A 21692-nucleotide genomic window follows, 5' to 3' on the forward strand; every position below is an offset into this window, starting at 1 on the left:
CAGACTCTTCTTCACTCCTCGTTTTTGCTTGCCTGCTAGAACTAAGCCAAATCCAAACATCAGTCCATGTGGAGCATGTGGGGTTAAAGTAGAGAGGTGAGCGGGCTTTCTACATTTCAGGAAAAAGCAATAGCTTCCAACACATAGCAAGTCGGTAGAGAACTGAGGTTGGCTTGGGCATAGCAAGCCAGCCATCCAATGTCAATGTCTAGAACTGTCAAGATTTAAATTAGCTCGAAACTCATCACAGAGTGTTCTCAGTTATCTTCTTGATTTGACCCATCAGAGTCTCCAGCTAGAAACTCCGGGTTGAATAAGCCTTAAGCAAGAGCAACTTATCTAAGATAAATTGAGACAGGACTCATGCTACCAATCTTTTGGAAATATAAATAATGGGGACATGCATTTGGCCTAGAGGTTAAGATATCCACATGCCACATGGGAGTACCTGAGTTCAGTTCCCAACTCCCTCCTGGTCCTGATTCCAGCTTCTTGCTGAAACAGACCCTGGCAGGTAGCAGGGATGGTCCAATGGGGAGACCTGGATTGAGTTCCTGGCTCCTGGCTTTCCAGTTCAAGGTTGCTAGCTATTGTGGGGCTTTGGAGAGTGAACCAGCAAATGGAAGAACTTGTGATCTCTCTCTCTCTCTCTCTCTCTCTCTCTCTCTCTCTCTCTCTCTCTCTCCTTCTCTCGCTCCCTGCCTCTCAGATAATAAATATTTTTAATGTAAATCAGAGAATAGGAATCAGTATCACCTAAGATGAGGTCATCTTCCAGTAACAAAGAGCTGCTTCTCCTTCTGAGAATAAGATGTAAGGATTTCTAGAAAGAGTACCTAGGGTTCTGATGTCACAATCACCCAGAGTTTGACTCTTTACCAACACTTGGACATTATTTGTTGGAGAAATTAATGGATAGTGTTTTGTTTGGCATACAGGTATTAAAAAAAAAACACATCCAGGGGCCAGTGCTGTAGCACAGTGGGTTAACACTCTGGCCTGAAGTGCCGGCAACCCATATGGACACGGGTTCTAGTCCCGGCTGCTCCTCTTCTGATCTGGCTCCCTGCTATGGCCTGGGAAAGCAGTAGAAGATGGCCCAAGTCCTTGGGCCTCTGCACCCGCATGGGAGACCCAGAGGAAGCTCCTGGCTTCGAATCGGCACAGTTCCGGCCATTGCGGCCATCTGGGGAGTGAACCAGCAGATGGAAGACCTCTCTCTCTGTCTCTACCTCTCTCTGTGTAACTCTGCAAATAAATAAATCTTGAAACACACACACACACACATCCAAACACTTTAATAGAATAAGGTGATATATTTGGGAATTCTTTTTTTTTTCTCCTTCAAGATTTACTTGTCCTAAAGACAGAGTGACACAGTGAGAAACAGAAACAGAACAAGAGAGATCTTCCATCTTCTGGTGCACTCCCCAAATGGCTTCAACCACTAGGGCTAAGCCAAGCAGAAGCCAGGAGCCAAGAACTCCATCCAGGTCTCCCACATGGGTAGCAGGGGAAAGTCCTTGGGCCATCATCTAACGCTTTCCCTGGTAGAGCAGCAGGAAGCGGGCTGGGAATCAGAGCAGCAGGACTAGAATTGGCACTGTGATATGGGATGCTGGCCTCGCAGGTGGCAGGGGGCAGAGATGGTGCTTGACCCACTGCGCCACAACACCACCCCCTTGAATATTACTTCTCTCAGAAATGTGGTAGATTATGGTCATTTTAGTATGCCTGCCCGTGTTTCTTTCCAACCCCCCTTTTCATTTCAAAAGGGCACAGTGGGTTAAGCTGCCACCTTCAATGCCCACGTCCCGTGTGAGCACCAGTTGGAGTAGCAGTTGCTCTGCTTTGGATCCAGCTTCCTGTTAACCTAGGAAGGCAGCAGATTATGCCATCCACTGGTTTACTCCCCAAGTGGCCAGAATAACTGGAGCTGAGCTAGCTGATCCAAAGCCAGGAGCCAGGAGCTTATTCCAGGTCTCCCACATGGGTGCAGGGGTCCAAGGACTTGGGCTATCTTCCACTGATTTTCCAGGCCATAGCAGAGAGCTGGATCAGAAGTGGAGGAATGGGGACTCAAACCAACATCCCATATGGGATGCTGGCACTGCAGGCAGTACCTTTACCCGCTACACCACAGCGCTGGCCCCCACCATATACATCTTTAAATCCTCCTTTTGTTAGGTTATTACATTTTAGGCACTATACTAAGTACTTACACAAGTGAGATAACATGAAGACTGCACAACAGTGCTTGGAAAATGGTACATGATTATACAGGTGCTTCCATCTTCCCAACAACTCTTGCCATTTAGAAATGATGACCCCTATTGTGTGGATGAGGGAGATTAAACTGAGTAACTTAGTTACTTAGTTCATGCTGTTAATAAGTGATACAACTACTTAGGAACTTTGTGAGAAATTGTCTGTGCAGCTCTTTGTTCCCTGGTGAACAAGAGCTGAAGGAGGGCAACTTGGCCTTTTTGTGCATTCTATCTTTTTTTTAAAGATTTATTTATTTATTAGAAAGTCAGAGTTACAAAAAGAGCAAAGGAAAGGCAGAGAGAGAGAGAGAGAGAGAGAGAGAGAGAGAGAGACCTTCCATCGATGGTTCACTCCCAAACTGGCCACAATGGTGGGAGCTGTACTGACCTGAAGCCAGGAGCCAGGAGATACTTCCAGATCTCCCACGCAGATGCAGGGGCCCAAGGACTTGGGCCACCTTCTACTGCTTTCCCAGGACATAGTAGAGAGCTGGATCAGAAGTAGAGCAGGGGGGCAGAGCCAAGATGGCGGATAGTGAGGACGTGCGCCTTAGTTTGGGAAAATAAAGTTTCATAAAAGTGGAATTACTGTAGCCTCAGGAAAAGACTCAAGAAAAAAACTGCAGAGGAAACGCTTACGGATCTAGTGGATGTGACACAGAGGACCTACAGGGAGCCCACCGTGTGGAAAACCAACCGCGGGAGATGAGCCGAGCCGCGGGAGACGAGCCACAGAATCTCGCCAGCGTGGGAACCAACGGAGGGTAAGACAAAGACCTCAGAAACCCAAGACATTGGGGGGGGGGGAACAGAGGCCTCTCCCTTCACTCACCAAGCAAAACAAAGAGCACCGCCATTTTACATATGTAAAGCACAGCCAAACTCAGTAACTTTAGCAAAACAGAACACATTGAGGGCTGCATAAACTCTTTGTGTGGTCCCAGGGGTAGATCAAACGAATACTGACAGAGGCCAGATTTCAACTACCCTCAATTCCACTCCCAACTGAGTCAAAAAAAGAGAGAGAGAGAGAGTGATCCAGCAAGGAGCAAGGGAGTGAACAATCTGGGAGAGTTGGTCTTTGCAAGGCTTAAACCTGAAGAATCAAGCATAGCTCTCTTTCCACACCCATCACAGCCTCTAAGGATCCAACAAAGCAGACAGCTCACTTAGAGGCATAGTATAACGAGAAAAAAAAAAAAAAACACCAGAGCAAAAAAAAAAAAAAAAAAAACCATAAATTATCTCCAACATGCCAAATAACAAACATAGAAGCCGAGGTAATAAGAGCAAGGAAGACACTATGACGCCCCCAAATGAACAAGACACGCCAATGCAAGATTATGAAGATGAAGAGATAGAGGAAATGCAAGAAGCGGATCTCAAAAAATTGATAAGAACATTGAGAAGTTCTCAAAAACAAATTCTTGAACTACAGAAATCCTTAATGGACAAGATAGAAAATCTCTCTCGTGAAAATGAAATATTAAGGAGGAATCAAAATGAAATGAAACAACTAGTAGAACATGAAACAGTGATAGTGACAAAAAACCACAATGAAATGAAGAACTCAATAGATCAAATGGCAAACACATTAGAGAGCCTTAAAAACAGAATGGGTGAAGCAGAAGAGAGAATTTCGGAATTAGAAGACAGAGAACAGGAAAGGAAACAGTCAAATCAAAGAAAAGAAGAAGAAATCAGAAATCTAAAAAATACTGTCAGGAATCTACAGGATACTATTTAAAAACCCAACATTCGGGTTCTAGGAGTTCCTGAAGGCATGGACAGGGAGAAAGGATTAGAAGGCCTTTTTAGTGAGATACTAGCAGAAAATTTCCCAGGTTTGGAGAAGGACAGAGACATCCTAGTACAGGAAGCTCGTAACTCTAAACTTTCAAATAAATAAATCTTTAAAAAAAATACTAGCAGTTTTGGATGTGTGACTTTGGGCAGGTCACTGCCATGCCTTGAGCCCTGTTTCTTTATCTGTCAAATAATGTTAAAGGCATTTGCTCCCATGGATTGCTGGGATACGTGATACAAAAATTTAAAATGCTTGACATAGAGCCTGGCAAAAAGTAGGAAAATCCTGAATGGCAGTGGCTGCTGCCACTGCCCATTGGTTTTTGTTTTAAAAAGATTTATTTATTTATTTATTTTAAAGGCAGAGAGAGAGAGAGAGAGAGAGAGAGAGAGAGAGAGAGGGAGGGAGGGAGGGAGAGAGAGAGAGAGAGGTTTTCCATCCACTGGTTCACTCCCCAGTTGGCTGCAATGGCCCGAGCTGAGCCAATCCAAAGCCAGGAGCCAGGAGCTTCTTCTGGGTCTCCCACATGGGAGCAGGGGCCCAAGGACTTGGGCCATGTTGCACTGCTTTCCCAGGCCACAGCAGAGAGCTCGATCAGAAGTGGAGCAGCTGGGCCTTGAACCAGCTTCCATATGGGAGGCCAGCACTGCAGGTGGCAGCTTTACCCGCTATGCCACAGCGCCAGCCTCTGCACATTGTTATTAGTACCATTTTGTCTCAGGAATATTGGTTGCTTGCTGAAGTGTTTCTCAATCCCAGTGAAGAACTTTGGACAGTGACTTGGGAGGTATTATGATCCAAATATTCTGACCACCCCAAGACCCTCCGAGACCGACCAGAGGAAGTGGGTCCTCTGTGAGCCGGAGGTCTAGTCCCCCTCTGTTGACTGGTTCTCAGTGATCCAGGGGAGAGAAAGCACCAGAACACCTGGTATTTGATTTAAAAGTCTGTGCCTTGAGGATGTGTTTTCGGGTTCTTGGAGACTGACAGGTTTAAATAGATGAGTTCTCAATACTCCTCTACTTCATGGAGGAAGAGAGGTGAGAGTTCTTGCTGGTGTTGTGCCCCTGTGGAGGGCTTGACTCCCTCCAAGGCTTCTAGAAGTGGTCCTGCTTTTCTTGCCTGTGGCCTCTGTTACTGCATATAGTAAATATTTGACAACATTTTAATTTCTCGCCACCTGGCTTGAATTGCTTATGAATATCACACCCATGAATGTAAGAAAATAAGTATTTTATAAGCACCACTGAGGTGCCAATATCAGAAAATAGGACTTGCAGGTGACAGAGGCGGGTCACTCCATGTTTTCCTCGGGGGCTTCGCTCTCTTCACCTTCTGCCAAGGACTCTGGAGGTGGCGTCTTCTCAGCAGGGCCCTCGCTGAGCTCCCTGTGAGAAGAGAGCAGAGCAAGGCTTCCCCTCCTGCCGCTCTCCCCGCCTCCCCAAGCTCGGTACGGTGAAGTGGCCCTGTCACGTACCCTGCGTCCTTGTCGAAAAGCTCTTCCTTTATGGAAGGCTCCTTGTACAGGGGCAAGTCCTCGGCTTTCTTGCATGTGCCACCGAAAGGACTGAGCAGACGCCTCAGCCAGAGTGGCCACCTCAGCCGGAAAAAGCCCTAGGAAAGAGAAAAAGACATGTGAATTGTGCATTTTCCCTGCTGTCTCTGGCCACAGACTGCAGCCTCCTCCCATTTACCTGAGTCTCATCTTCCAAACACTTTTTAGGCTCTTGTTCGTAAAAGCTCCTTGGGGAAAAACACACACAAGACCATTAGAGACTAGTGGCATTGTTCACTTCTCACAGTGTGCATCTCCGGTCTTCCTGGGACGACACATGCACCTCAGCCATCACTGCAGTGAGCAGTCACTACAAGCCGGGGTCTCAGACACAATTCCCAGGGCGCTGGGCCAGATGCCCACCAGCAGCAGGAACAGCACAGCCAAAGCCCCTCCCTAGCTGCTGTGTCTCAGAAGGACCCCTGACAGCACATGTCTCCATGCTGGCCCTGTCTCCCCAGCCGTGCCTGAGGACCAGTTTTGCTGGAATCAGGCAAAACATTCGGATGGGTAGTCTTCTGCCTCTGGCAACGTCCTCATTCTAAAGTGAGCAGGTTTAAATAGAGGAGTTCTAAGTACTCCTCTACTTCTAAAATTCTAATGTAACAATTGTCAGACTGATACTTACGTTGAAGCTTTTTCTATGTCTTCTCTTCATCTTCCTCTATGAGAGTAAATCTGTTTTGTAAGGAAAAGCAATCATTATTCACCATAATGATACTATCTCCAAATTGTTTACCTTCCCTTTCTTTCTCTAAAAGTCTTCCCTGCCCAATAAGATAACTTTTTTTGAGGACAGGAATTCTGTCTTGTTAATAGTTCTCACTCTTCCACAGTCCTTGGTCTTGAATGCCTCTGGGTCATAATACATTCTATTGAGAGCCATTCATCAATGAGTCCTCTTAAAAGTGGAATGGGAGTGCAACGTCATGCATTTAATATATACAAATTTGGGAACATGGAAGTTGTAGTCCTTAAACAAAATAAAAAAAATCTGGAAGAAAACAAAGTGGAGAAGAAGGAAACACCCTTAACCTGCTGAAAGTATGGACCAGAAACCTAAACAATGGTGTTTTAAAGGCAAAAACAGGAGTAGGATACTTATTAGACTGCTACTAGTCATCATTGTTGAAAAGGCTGAAATCAATGCAATAAGAAAAATAAATGGGGTATAATTACTACAAAGGAAGAGACAAAACTGTCAACATTTGCATAGGAGATGGTGGACAACCTAACAAAAAGCCCAAGATAATCAGCTGGCATTTTGTTGGACAAAACGTGTGGGTCTGGGGAGGTGACTAGGTGCTGAGTCAGGAGAGCAGTACAGTGGATCTCCTGTTTGTTTCGACCCACCAGTGACTAGAGGGAAAATGGAGTACAGAGCCCTTCTGTAATAGCAATAGAAAGTAATAAACTGTCTTGGAATAAACTCAACGAAAGTTCTATAAGATTTATATGATGAGGATGCTCTTCTGAAGCCCATAAAATGTCATGTTTCTAGGGTAGCATAAAGAAGCCAGTTCTCAAATTAATCTACAAATTCAATGCAACTTAACTCAAACCCCAAGAAAACTTTTTACAAAAACCAAGAAGCTGCCATCCTTTAGGGAAAAATATATGAGAAAAACTACTAAATTTATGAAAAAGATTAGAGAGCAGGAGCTTGCCCTGCACTGAAACTGTGTAGTGTTAGGGTGGGCACTGCCCGTGCTGGTCTCTTTCTCATCTCCTCTGTGCTGTTATCACTTACTTCTTGAGCCTAGACATGTCTTTTAAAAAACTTTCATTGAAGATATACAGATTTCATGGATACAGATTCAGGAACATAGTGATCCTTTCCACCTTACCCTCCCTCCCACCCACACTCCCATCCCTTATTCTTCCCCCTATTTCCATTCTTATTTTTTATGAAGATCTATTTTCAGTTAACATTATACTCCTAAGATTAACCCTACACTAAGTAAAATGTTCAACAAATAATATGAAGAAAAAAATTCACTGTTCTTCAACAGTCCAGACAAGGGCTATTTAAAATCATACATCTCAGGGATTTTTCAGTATGGTGGCATAAGGAGGCAGCTTGCTTCTCTAGTCTAGGGGTGGATAGTTTAAAAAAAGTGGAAGGAGGGCAATCTCAGGGAAGGTTTAGGGGGAAAATGGTAGAGGAAACTCCATGCAAATTGGATGGACACTGTGGACCTATGTGGAGGGTGTGGACTTGCACAGTTTGAGATCCCAGCAGCTGAGAGCCTCAGCACCAGCTTTGGAATGAGGTGAGACCATACTGCAGCAGCTCAAGCCACTGGCAATAAAGCTGTGCGAAAAGCCTGGCATGGGTCTGGCTTGGAGCCCTGTGGAGGTGGTGCACCTGCCAACCTAGAGCAAAAAAAAAGAGGGGGGTTTCACGTTTCTCTCTCCCTGACCACAGGCACTGGCATGCTGTAACTAGCCAAGAGAGGCACCATTTTGGAGATACGTAACAACTGCTCGAGCTACTGACCACGAACCCAGCAACCAACCTAGAGGAGATGCCGGACTCTGGGAGAATTGACAGGGGGCTGGGTGCTTGTGACTGTGGGAGCCTTGTGTGGTGGGACTGTGAAAACACTGGGCTGTGTGGGAGGGTGCAGGCAACCTCCACGGAGGGAACATATTTAGAGTAGCTTGATGCAGGAATCAGCTGCAGTGCATCAGCTGAACTTATTTAGACAAAGTCTTAGACATTGGAGCAGTAGGATGCTACGTAGATCTAATGTTTCTGTAAGATAATACTTTTGTCTTTTGGCTGCGTCCATTCTCCCAAGGGCAGTGACAGTTCCTAATCTCATCATTTCAGCAATGAGGAAAGAGTTCAGTGGTAGAAGAGAGTACATCAAATCCCTGACATAATTTTGGAGAACTTCTACCACTTTACTCTGGCTTTCTTACACTTAACCTCTCCAAATGTCCAGTCCCTTGTTATCTTGGTTCCAGTTGCACAGAGATTTCCTGAGAGTGCGGTTCCTTTAAAAAATCTGTGGAATGTGCTTTTCAAGGAAAAGAATAAAGCGCATCTCAGTCTTGGTGACTAAAGAGGAAGGTCAGCTCGTGGTATGTGGAAAGTGGCTTTGATGTTCGGTCTGTGGATTCCGAATCTATTACAAAGGAAGGATGCACTCTGGAAATCTGAACGAGTCGTCCTTACCTCAATGAGACAGAAGATGATAACCAGCATCATGACCACTCCGTCACAGATATTGCCACGATGAGCTTGTTGTGATAGCCATGATCTTGAGCTCCTTTTGCGAGCTAAGAAAGAGCACAGTTTAAAAAGACAGAATAAAGCGCTAGAAAATATGAATGCTAAATATTCAGATCCCCATTCTTCCAGGTGAGTGGCTTAAAAGATCTTAAAAGACCATACAAAATCTACTGTAATATTATAATCTTGGTATTACTCATTTTCTTCTACAGTGTGTTAGGTCTGCCTCCTTCCCTAAAGGAACAAAGTGTCACCGTCTTGGCTAAACTTACATTACTGAGACAAGATCTGGACTGGGAGCCCCTGGTCTTCCCGTGTGGGGTCTCCTAAGTGATGGAAAGGTGCAGGTCTCCTGTCCTCACCTTACTCGACTCCTGCTCTTTCTTTCCACTCGGGGCTTCTGTACTCTCATTGATATAGGTCTCAGTCCTCCACTGCTCTGTATCCCATTCTTCCTTGGCTATCTTTTCTTCCTGCTGCTCACTGAGGAGCTTCATCAGGATGCCTGTTTTGGAGATGAGCTTGGCACAGGGCAGTTGCACCTGGGCCTCAGAGCAGTCCATTTTCAGAGTGCGGATGACGTGAGAAATGAGCCTTCTCACGTCAGTGTTGGGGATGAGGGGCTGTAGCTGCTGATTCAGCTGAATTTCCAACTGTTCCCCCTGGGACAGCATCACGGGGTAGGTGAAGCCTGCAGGTGTGGTGGGGGCTTCAGTGCCCTCACTGGGGTATTCCCACTGTGTTTCCTTGGTTTGGTCCACAGTCGGCATTAGGTTGAACTCGGTCCCAGCAGAATCTGTAAAAGACCTGCCCAGGATGTGTTTCTTCAGGAAAGAGGAGGCTGCAGCCTCATGTTCCTTTCTGAGCAAGCGCTCCATGTGCAAGGAGTTTCTGAGTAACTCCCTGGGCCTCTGAGCCACTTGAAGCTCCTTCAGCTCCCTGGAGCCTGCTCTCCCAAGCCTTCTTCCCCCCATGCTCTCCGCAAAGGGCCAGGTGCCCTGTCTCCTCCCGAGTCTCTTCCTCGTCTCCTGGAGGTGCCTTTTCCATAAGCCCTTTGGCCCCTTGATGACTTAGTTCACTCTCTGCAGCCTGTACCCCACACTGGGCATGGTTGCCAGGCTGTTCTGCTGTGACGGCGCAGTTTCTGATTTCTTTAGGAGGATTTGAGGGTTAAATTGAGGACCTAACAGGATAGGCTGCATAAGCATGGCTTTTTTCCTTCTTAACCTCACCAATTTTTCCTTGAATTTCTTCATCCAACAAATTCTCTAGGAAATAGAGCTTTCTCAACTTTTTTCTGTAAGGACGAGAGGGCCTTCTTATGTGGGTTTTCACGTAGCTCAGGGACTTATCTCTCTCTTGCACATTTGAAGAAAGCAGTTTAATGTATGGTAATAATGTTGATTCTACATTTTGTAGATTTTCCTCTGAGAAATAAGGCAATAGATAAATCAGTGCACTAATAACGTCACTTCCATCGTTGAAGTCCGGCTGTTCACTCATGTGGCTTGGGAAGTCCACGCTGTTTCTCTCTGATACTGGGTTCTCTGGCTCAATAGTCAGCTCCTTGCTGGTGTCGTTCTTCTGGGCTTGCAATATCTTCGTGAATGCCCCCTTTGGGGTCCCTATGGATGCTTCTTCAACTGTCAAAAAAAGAAGAGGCTGCTTTTTGGTACAGAAGACTGATGGGACAGCTTTATGTCAGTCCACAGCCCTACACTCTGATCAATTAAATTAGGAGTCAAATCCAATATTTGGGGTACCACTGAGACTTTAGAGAGAAAAGTAAAGCCAAACTCAAACCTACGAAATGGCAACAAAAAAGGAGAAAAGGATATTTTTGAGAGTGGCATTCAGAAGAGTTCGCAGTGTTAAAAAGCAGTAACTATGATCAGTATTATTTCATTGGTTTCCAGTGACCAACCACTCCAGGCTTAAAATAAGGCTGGAAGACAAATTTCCCCACCCAGCTGCCCCTTGTGTGGCTCTGCCCCTGCTTCTCAGCCACATCATTCCACAGTCCTGCCTCATGCTGAGGGAGCACAAGGCTTCCTGCCTGTTTCCCTCCCACTCTCCCTCCCTCCCTGTGGCACTGTGTTCTTGCTGCCATCACAGGTGTCCATGGCCAAAGATAGGCATGTAAGGGGAGTGAGGGCAGAGATGGTCAAGCCAAGGGGCCTTGCTCCTCACCTCAATGTGTTCTTGCCCACCTATGTAAAGGGAGATTAACTAAACTAATCAGATCAGGTAATGTAGGGTGCAATCCCTCATGGAACTGTTAAGAGGACATATCCCCCTTTAAAGAACGTGTTACTGAATTAAATTAATAGAAAACATGATCAGAACCCATAGGTGTGTGTTTTCCATAGCAACAAGCAGAAGAAGAGTAACCTTAGGCCTTAATCCTTGTGAATTTGTGTTTATCATAGGGACTATCTTGTTCATTCTGCCTTTTGACTAGCTCCTCAAAATTACGAACTCAAACTGTGGTGACCAGGATGCAGGGACGTGAAGTCACTTGCTTTATGTCAGCCATCTGCAAGTGGGCATGGTCCTCCCACTGTCCCCCTTCTGGGGGGTTCCCATGGAATCCACCTGTGCAGTCCCAGTATAAGCAGCTGCTGCTGGCACAGGTGGATGGTTACCAGCATCCCATATGGGCACCAGTTCTAGTCCCAGCTGCTCCACTTCTGACCCAGCTCTCTGTTATGGCCTGGGAAAGCAGTAGAAGATGGCCCAAATCCTTGGGCTCCTCAGGGAGACCTGAAAGAAGCTCCTGGCTCCTGGCTTCGGATGGGCACAGCTCTGGTCATTGCAACCATCTGGGGAGTGAACTAGCGGATGGTAGACCCTCCCCCACCTCTCCTTCTCTCTCTGTGTAACTCTGACTTTTTTTTTAAATATTTATTTATTTATTTATTTATTTTTAAACTTTTATTTAATGAATATAAATTTCCAGTGTACAGCTTATGGATTACAATGGCTTCCCCCCCCCATAACTTCCCTCCCACCCGCAACCCTCCCCTCTCCCGCTCCCTCTCCCCTTCCATTTGCATCAAGATTCATTTTCAATTCTCTTTATATACAGAAGATCAATTTAGTATAAAGATTTCAACAGTTTGCACCCACATAGAAACACAAAGTGAAACATACTGTTTGAGTACTAGTTATAGCATTAAATCACAATGTACAGCACATTAAGGACAGAGATCCCACATGAGGAGCAAGTGCACAGTGGCTCCTGTTGTTGACCCAACAAATTGACACTCTAGTATATGGCGCCAGTAACCATCCTAGGCTGTCGTCATGAGTTGCCAAGGCTATGGAAGCCTTCCAAGTTTGCCGACTCTGATCATATTTAGACAAGGTCATAAAAGACAGAGTGAGGATAGTAACCAATGATCCTAAGAGTGGCATTTACCAGGTTTGAACAATTATACAGCATTAAGTGGGGAAGAGGACCATCAGTACACACAGGTTGGGAGTAGAGCCATTGGTGGTAGAGTAGAGGTTATGATTACAAAGGAATGAGGCCCAAGTGCACTAGACAGGGCCTAGAACAAAGGACAGAGTCATTATTAGAGGAGCTAAGAAAGGTGCTGTCTAAGCTACAATGAAGTTTTCTGATTGAGAGGCAAATAGAACCTGATAGAAGGGGCTTGATAATAATCTGGTGGGCTTCAGGCCTTGTAAATTCAGAGGCCCAGACCTATCTATCTCTTCACATGGGGTATATCCTAAGGGAGGTGTGAACCTCCTAGGGGAAGGCACTCTATTGACTTTCATTACTTGGCTGGCCTGGGAGGAGAGCTGGCCAGGTAAAGGCAGGGGGCATCTCTAACAAGAAATTTACAGTTCTGCCTGCAATGTTGCTGACCCTACTTGACCATCCCCTCAGCTGCAGTGGTCACTTTGGAAGTTGGGCTGAGTGAAGGGCTTTTCAGCTTGGAGCCAATAAGATCTGTCGCTCTGACCTGGGCATCCTTCGACTCCAGGGCAGGTCCATTTCCAGTGATCCAACTCTTGGCAGAGCTGCCAGGGCTCTTCACAAGCTGACTTCTGCTGAAGCCCAGGCTTACCACATTGAAAGCCACTGCAGTGGACTGGCCTGTTGGGTCTCCTTGAGGGCAGATCACTGTACAGATCAGCCATTAATAGGCCTGCCACCCATTGCTTCTGATGCCGAGCTTTCTTTTCCTCCTGGTTTGTGTTAAAGCAGACCAGAGGATGCAAGTCAAGGGAGTGCCCGTTTCCCATCTCTAATCTTCGGTGGCCTGAACTACAAGTCTATAGTCACAGGCATGTTCTGTAGTAGTTTTTCTAAGGTAGACAATGCCCATGAGGAAAATTATATTCTCACTTTAAAACTTTCTTTCCCTTTGGTCTGAAAGGGAGGTTTTTTCTACTTACTGTATACTTCGCTGATGGCGAAGTGAATCTAGCTATGAGATTATTATTTGAGTTCTTATTTTGGCTATGCTATTGCAGAAAAATGTTAGCCATCTCTTTTATAAGGTCTAAAGATTAAATTGTGCATCCTACAGATTCCTTCATAATAGAGTTAGTTTCCTACCTTGAAGAGAATAGAGAAATGAAAGAACAAGTTGGGCTTAGAATAGAGAAATGAGGGAGCAAGTCCTAGATCGCTTGCTGACAATTTAAAATTATAAACTCATCAACCAACAAGAGGTACTTGCTTACTTCACAGTATTTTTGAAAGCACCTGTAGGATTTTACAAGTAACTCTGACTTTTAAGTAAATAAATGAAATCTTTTTTAAAAAAATATATGACTTTTATAGATTTGTGTTCTTTGCCAGCTGGAATTGCATGTGGCTTTTAAATTATGAAGTCTTATGAATTTAACTTACTTTCTGTACTTTGGTGAGATTTTACCTTTTAAAAATATAGGCAATGTGAACTAATCCAAAATGAGTTAGTCATTTTTAATGTCTGTAGACATTATAGTATATTTAAAATATTTTAGATCTGTTTACAATTATAACAGAAGATGTTTTCTCAAAACTTATGTTGAATTTTAGCAGATGAATGTGGAGAATATCTTATTTTGATACAGTAATTGTTAACAGAGGTTTTTTTTTCTGAATAACATAAAACTACTCAGAAATAGCACATTCTGCAATTTATCTGATATTTATAGGGTTAATGAGTGCCTCATATAAAGGGGACTGATATGAAGCCTGTGTGGAATCCTTTCAAAAACTCACAGAAATTAGAATTAAAAGGTATGTTTATTTCAGCCCCTCAAATTTCTAAGTCTGTGCATGTTTTTCATAATGCAATTTCAGAGATTCCTAGGTGGCGGGTTAGGGAATGACATACCGCACTAGACTAGGGAGAAACATTGAAAAAAAAAGTGTAGGAAGTGCACTCTCATGGGGAGGGGGAGAATTGGAGAGAAAACCACACCCAAAATCCTTCAAGAAGAGGAACGCCATGGACCTGTGTGGGGGGTGCAGATGCGCAGCATAAACACGGTCACTACAAACGACTGCCACAGCCTGGAGCCCGAGCAGGTGGCAGCTTGGAGATGGAATGAGACTTGACTGCAGCAACCCATGGTCGTACAGCCAGAGGGAGAGCGTTGCTTGAGTCCAGACAGGAGCCCTGGTGGCTGGCGGTTGCTAGTGGTCGCCCGAGGACCCAGCAGAAGTAGAGGGGGCACATTGATCTGGCGCCAACTTTCCCACAACAGTGCCTGCTGCCCAGCTGAGAAAGGGCGGGTGCCATTTTGGGTTTGAGTGGGATCTGCAGCACACTTTGTGTGCGCATACAGCAAGTGGCTGAGATGGGATGCCATCTTCTCGGCAGTACTGGTGGCAGAGCCAGAGAGAGAGAGCAACATTCAGCCAGTGGCTCTTGTATATGTGTGTGATCCAGGGATTCTGCTGCAGGGAACAGTCTACAGTCCCCACTGACTTTGAGCCTAGCTGGGAGGTGGCTGGGCAACTACATAGGATGCAGCCTCCCAAAATCAAGACGCCAAGGCAGAGCTGTCTTGGGGAACATCTGCCTCTCTGTTGTCTGGGCAGGCTGGCAGGGCAGAGAAACCTCTGTACCCAGCAACTGTGGGAGCCTTGTGTGTGCTGAGACCATGGGGACTCAGTGCAGGGTGCAGCTGGGTCTCTGGGCAATTACTGGGTGCGGCTCCACATGCTCAGAGCTCCTTGGTTGCCTAGAGCCGGTCATTCCAATGGGAACTGTGCTCACAGTGGGGACTGTGCAGATCATTTGTGTGGTTCATATGGTGGCATGGAACACACTGGGGACTAACACCTGGGCACTGAGATCTACCACACCCAACTTGGGTGTTACCCTGGCTACTCACCCTACCCTGGAGCACTGACCAGAGCTCCCTGGCCACACCCACCACACACCTCTTGGTGTGCACTGAAAGTGCAGATATTCCACTAAGCCACAGAGGCACAGCTGAAAGATGAAAGCCAGCAGAGGAAAAAAAAACCCCAAAAACCCCAAATCCACAAATGCCTAAAAACAAATGCAGAAATTCAAGAAACAAAAATAAGGAAGACAGGGGCCAATGTTGTGGTGCTGTGGACTAAGCCTCTGCCTGTGGTACTGGCACTCCATACGGGCACTGGTTCAAGTCTCAGCTGCTCCACTTCCCATCCAGCTCTCTGCTATGGCCTGGGAAAGCAGTAGAAGACGGCCCAAGTCCTTGGGCCCCTGAACCCATGTGGGAGACCTGGAAGAAGCTCCTGGCTCCTGGCTTTGGATTCTCCCACTTGTGTCCATTTAGCCATTTGGGGAGTGAACTGGTGGATGGAAGACCCCCCCAACTCTGCTTGCCTTTACCTGAGGCTCCCCAAGCCTGGAGCGGGGTGGCATCCACAGGTAGCCCAGGAAACACCTGCAAACACTGAGGTTGGGGACACTTTCTTATGTCCCACTTGCCTGATGCTTGGGTCCAGGATCACTGCCAAGTTCTCCCCAGGCCACATGACCTCAGATCTTCTGTGTGCAAGGGGCAGGATTCTGGGCCCCTGGGTGGCAGAGCGCCCCCCATAGGACACTCAATGAGAGGGTTCCACTCCAGACACTGGTGGCCACCGGCAGGGGCTCAGTGGTTTCTTTCTTCCTTCCTTCTTTCCTTTCCTTTTATTTCTTTCTTTTACATGGCAAACTTATAGTTGGAAAATAATTAAATCACAAATATTCAGAGTTTCAGCTCTACCTCAGGCCCTAATATTAAGGTGTCTGGTCCAAGAGGCATCCTCAGTACTCCTGCCGGGCATCCTCCAGCCCTTAGTCACCCTGCAAGAACTCTGTGCGCAGGGTCCACACACACACATACGGGATGGGGGACAGCCAGAGAGCCTGGGGAAGCTGTTCTGAGGGGCTCAGATGTCCATCTGACTTCCCGCAGGGGTCACTGCACTGCTGGCCTGCACACCACAGTGCTCATCCCTGGGCCATGTGTGTGCAGGCCAAAAGGTTAGCTGACTGCCCCCTAAAGGGAGAGGCACTCGGGCTCTGTGGAGACTGGATGTTTCACAGAGGCTGCACAGCGAGGCCGGCTCTCACTGAGCTTTGACAACATTCACCGGCCACAGCCCATGGCAGAACCAGGCTCCCCCAAGTGGCCATGAATCTGTGGTCCTGTCTGTTCTGAAACAGTGAGGCCACCGATTTGGCTCTGGGCTGAGGCTTACTGAAAACGTGCCACTACTTTAGGTTACAAACGCATTTGCTGACATCAGCTCTGTAAACGCTTACTGTGTTTTTCTTCTCTGGCTTGGGAAGTGGTTTTTCTGGGTCACCCGCGGATTCAGCAGCAGCAAAATCACCCACAAATTCCTCAGGGGCTAAGGACGCTACTTGCTGAAAGGGGAGGATCGCAGCGAAGGGCGTGCAGAGGGCAGGCTGGCCCCCAGGGGTACTGCTAGGAGTGCGGGTCATAGGACACCCTGCAGCCGGAGCTGACCATGGTCTGGGAGGCCGTGCTCCAGCACTTCTTCTCTGGCAGGGCGGGTGGCGTGTTGGTCTGCTGCCTCTCCATCTGGGGACAGCTGCCAAGAGGCAGCTGGAAAGGACGGCCAAGAAACGGAGACCCAGACTCCCCCAAGGACTCCGGCAATGGGCTAAGGTTACAGGCCACTTGCTGAGGTATCTGGTCTGCATTAGAGAGGTCTTGCTGGAGGAAATCATAGTCGGGATCGTAATGATCTAGTGTTTCACAGCTTGTGTTCCAGGAGCACTGCCCACTGTCCTCGCTCAGCTGCTCATCCGACTTGTTGAGCTTGCCGATGCTGCTGCAGGGGGCGGAGAGGTGGGCGACTCCCCCACCATAGGAGTGGCTGCCTCCTGAAAGTCGCCTCTGTGCATGACAGTCAACATCAAAATCCTGCCTATTAATTCCAACAGGCAAACTGGAGCCGCTGGTGGCTCGGCTCATGGGGGCGACCACAGCCATGTGGGTGGGGGATGGAGCCAACTGTCTTGGGTAGCAATGCCGTGGACTATCAACCAGCTGAACGCCAGGTAAAGGGGACTTGGGGGCATGACCTCTTTGTGGATCCAGGAGCAGCTCAGCTGACGGCAGCACTCCACTTGTCTTGCTCAGAATCTCCATCTCTCGGTCTGTCAGGGGCAGCTCAGACTGGCCATCAGGTTTGGCAGCTGGGGAACTGGGCTTCACTGGGCTTGTTGGAGATGGCCACTCCTGTCCCTCGATGGTCAGTGTGACCAGCTCCTTCACTCCGTCCAACACAGCCTTGATGACCCCCCTTCACAGTCGTCACCGTCTCTTTATCTTCTGAGTTCATACCTTCCAGTATCATTTCGTCAGACCAGTGAATGAGGTTGGTGAGCCTTTGTTACCCTTGGCCATAGCAGGGGGAGAGGGCTGAGCTGTGCTGACCGCAAAGGTCGCTCTGCACCAGGGGTAAGATGGCCCCCAGCTCCTTGCTGGCTGACCCCGGAAGGATCTCCAGGATCTTCTTGTCAATGGCCATTTTGTCCACAATGGTCTGAAAGCAGTGCAAGGCATTGACAACCTCCTGCTCCTTCTGTTCCAGCCAGCTCAGATCCTTGTTCCCAGGCTTCTCCGTGGTCTTTGCAGACACCTCAGCCGGCTCCCCCTTCTTTGATGGCGATCTCTTGATTTCGGGCGAGTAGAATTCATCCATCAGCTTCATGGTGATTTCTTGTGTGCTGGACACTGCCCTGTCTGTCCCTGCAGTCTCCTGGGCCCCAGGGTAAGCTCGCAAAGCCAGGTGGGAGGTCCCTGGTGGCTGCCTCTCGGGATGATGGGTCTACGTCGAGGATCTGACGATCTCTGACTGCCACACTGGCAGATTTTCTCTCCAACACAGAGGCCCAAGTCCTCCTGTTGTCCAAGCGGGAGCCACCTTGTTTTAGGGGGCTACTCTCATGCAGCGCCACCTTCTTCATTCCAGCCCTCTGCTCTCGCTCTCACCCTCTTGTGAACACCACCAGGTCAAAACAGGTTCTTTTATTTATTTATTTATTTATTTGACTTGCAGAGTGGACAGTGAGAGAGACAGAGAGAAAGGTCTTCCTTTTCCATTGGTTCACCCCTCAATGGCCGCTGCGGCTGGCACACCACGCTGATCCGAAGCCAGGAGCCAAGTGCTTCTCCTGGTCTCCTATGCGGGTGCAGGGCCCAAACACTTGGGTCATCTTCCACTGCATTCAGAGAGCTGGCCTGGAAGAGGGGCAACCGGGACAGAATCCGGCACCCCGACCGGGATAGAATCCAGGGTGCCGGCGTCGCAGGTGGAGGATTAGCCTTGTGAGCCATGGCGCCAGCCCAAAACACTGTTCTGTACCTGGTGTCCGCCAGCCTCTGGCTCAGTTGGGAACTGTGTCTTTTTTTTTTAAAGATTTATTTAAAAGAGTTGCAGAGACAGAAAGGGGGGAGGGAGGGAGAGAGGGAGGAAGGAAGAGCGAGAGAGAGAGAGAGAGAGAGAGAGAGAAGGAGGGAGAGATAGCTTCCATCCTCTGCTTCACTCCCAAAATGGCTGCAATGGCCCTGGTCTGGGCCAGACAGAAGCCAGGAGCTTCTGGGTCTCCCACGTGGGTGGCAGGGGCCCCAATATTTGGGATCTCTTCCTCTGTTTTTCTCGGGCCATTAGCAGCGAGCTGGATGGGAAGTGGAGCAGTCGGGACTCGAACCTGCCACGTCACAGTGCTGGACGGAAAACTGGCTCTTAAAACAAGATCTGGGTGACGCCACTGCCTAGGGCCCCGTGTCCTTGGGCTTTGAAAGGCAGCACATCCTCAGTGATGCTGACAGCAAGATTCTGCACAGCACTCTACTGGAAGGGCCAGCACCTGCGAGCAGGACTCTGGTGGCCACAAGGCGCAGGAGCAAGGGGCTCAGCGCTGCATTTCTGCACTTGGCCACAAGGGGCAGCAGAGCAGACCAGCGATGGTCCATATTTGCATAGGCGCGATCTTTGCTTTCTGATTGGTTGGTACTGTTTCGTTCCATCCAATCCGACTCCCTCTCTGAGCCGTCATTTGAATAGTGAGTCTATAAATAGGCTACTTAGCGTTGCAACGGCCGTTTTGTCTAATCGGCAACGGTTCAGGTGCTGTTTTCAGTTACAGCCCGAGGGCCGTCCGGATCCCCAGCCCCGACCCCGGACAGGGCGGCGAGCGAGCGGCAGCGGGTGTGGCCGGCAGGAAGGGCGGCCCGCGGTCGTGCGCCAGGTGAGGGCGCAGGTGCGGCCCAGGGCCCCAGAGCTTTCCCGCGTCCGCGCGGCGCCGTCCTCCCGGCTCCTCAGGCCTGGCGAGTCCCGGTGTCCGCGGCCGGAGCGGCGCCGTCGGCCCTGACGCCGTCCGGAGCGGGAGCCGGGAAGGGAGAGCGAGGGCCCCGGGCGTGCGTGCGTCGTGCCGGCGTCCGCGTGGCTCCTCTCGGCGCAGCCCCGGCCGGGCAGGGCGCCTGTGGAGACGGCGCCGGGCGGCCTCGGCCTCTGAGGAGGGAGCGGGGCGGCCGCCCCGGGGTCCGGGCGGTGCCCGCGGGGCGTGCACACTGAGGGGTCAGGAGGATCCGGGAGGAGGCGCCCCCGGGGCGGATGGTGGGGGACCCCGCTGGGCCTCGTTCTTCCGTGGAGCGGGGTGGGGTGGGGGTCACGATGCCCGCCCCGTGCTGAGAATCCTCGCCTTCGGGTGTGTCTGGTGTTGTGTCCGGGGTTCACGGCTCTACTTCGGACTCGTTTTCACTTCAGGGTAACAAATCCCAGCCGCCCTCCCCTCTCTGCGGAGGGCACATTCCAGGACCCCCAGGCGACCCCTGAGGACGCAGATCAGATTGTATGGAACCCTATGTATACCCTGAGTTTTAAATATACATCACGCAAGGTGCATTCGTCAGTTACCCGCAGTGCAGGTCAGGTGTTTAGACGAGAGGTTCCGATGCTGGTTCTGAGGTCCATGTCTCATATTGGAGTACCCGAGTTTGAGACCCGGCTCTGGCTTCCGGCTCTGCCCACTAATGCATAGCTTGGCAAACAGCAGTGACGGATGGATCGTGTCATTGAGCGGCTGCTGCCCACGTGGTAGACCCTGATGGAATTTTCGGCTCCACACACGTGGGTTGTGAGCCAGCAGATGTGAAGTGTGGCTCTGTTTCTCAAGTAAAATTAAATAAATAAATAAGGTACATTAGAGGTTTAAAGCACCAATCTCCTTATAAATATGGGACAGTTGTTATAATTGGTGAAGTGAAAGTAGTGACAGTGTTATAGAGGGCGAAAATAATTATTTTATTTGGAGCTACAATAATTTCTTGGTTCCTAAAACCAATGGGTTATTTCTACCCTTTATAGCTTAAGAAAGGCATATTATTATGTTTCTGAGCATGTTAGCCGTTTTTGCATACTTCCTCAGTGAATAAGGAGACTTAAGGTTCTGTTTTTACCTTCATAAGCTAATATTGTCTTTTTTGAAATTTGTTTTTATTTATTTATTTATTTATTTATTTATTTATTTTTGACAGAGTGGATAGTGAGAGAGAGAGAGACAGAGAAAAAGGTCTTCCTTTTGCCGTTGGTTCACCCTCCAATGGCCGCTGCGGCTGGCGCGCTGCTGCTGGCGCACCTCGCTGATCCGATGGCAGGAGCCAGGTGCTTCTCCTGGTCTCCCATGGGGTGCAGGGCCCAAGCACTTGGGCCATCCTCCACTGCACTCCCTGGCCACAGCAGAGAACTGGCCTGGAAGAGAGGCAACCAGGACAGAATCCGGCGCCCCAACCGGGACTAGAACCCGGTGTGCCGGCGCCACTAGGCAGAGGATTAGCCTGTTGAGCCACGGCGCTGGCCCTAATGTTGTCTTTAAACTCTGTTACAGTGCATGTTTCATGAAATGATTTTAGAACTGAGTGATAGGAAAGAAGGTGATGGATATGAGTGATTTCCTTGTGTGAATGAAAGAGGGATATTATTGATATAATATGGAAGTTTTCCTTGTGTTGTGATTAGTAAGCAGATCCAATGTATAGTGTTAATTCACAGGTTAGACTCTGTTAGGATGGTAGTAGGTTTGGACTATGAGAATGATGCCATTATTGTGAACAGCCACCTGATTAAATTCATGATTGGTGCTGAGGGCGAGTTAGTTAGGTTTGCCAGGGTTCATCATGCTGCTGCTAGAGGTGAAACTGTTTTGTAGTCCTTGGGAAAATAGTGAAGTTTGCCTGTGAATAGAGTTTGCAAGACAAAATAATATTGCTGATATTAGGCCATGGGCCAGTGTTAGAGCTGTAGCTCCTGTAAATCTTCATGATGTTTGAATAAAAACTCTCACAATCACCAGT

The 21692-nt window shown here is 48.3% G+C and overlaps 2 pseudogenes; both read right to left on the bottom strand.

The window, feature by feature from the left end:
- Positions 1–8696: 8696 nt before the first annotated feature.
- On the bottom strand, positions 8697–14450 carry LOC133747043 (leucine-rich repeat-containing protein 37A3-like; annotated as a pseudogene).
- A 2126-nt stretch (positions 14451–16576) lies between these two features.
- On the bottom strand, positions 16577–18048 carry LOC133747044 (rap guanine nucleotide exchange factor 1-like; annotated as a pseudogene).
- Positions 18049–21692: the final 3644 nt, after the last annotated feature.

The sequence above is a fragment of the Lepus europaeus genome, chromosome 18, assembly GCF_033115175.1.
Source record: "Lepus europaeus isolate LE1 chromosome 18, mLepTim1.pri, whole genome shotgun sequence".
Lineage (NCBI taxonomy): Eukaryota > Metazoa > Chordata > Mammalia > Lagomorpha > Leporidae > Lepus > Lepus europaeus.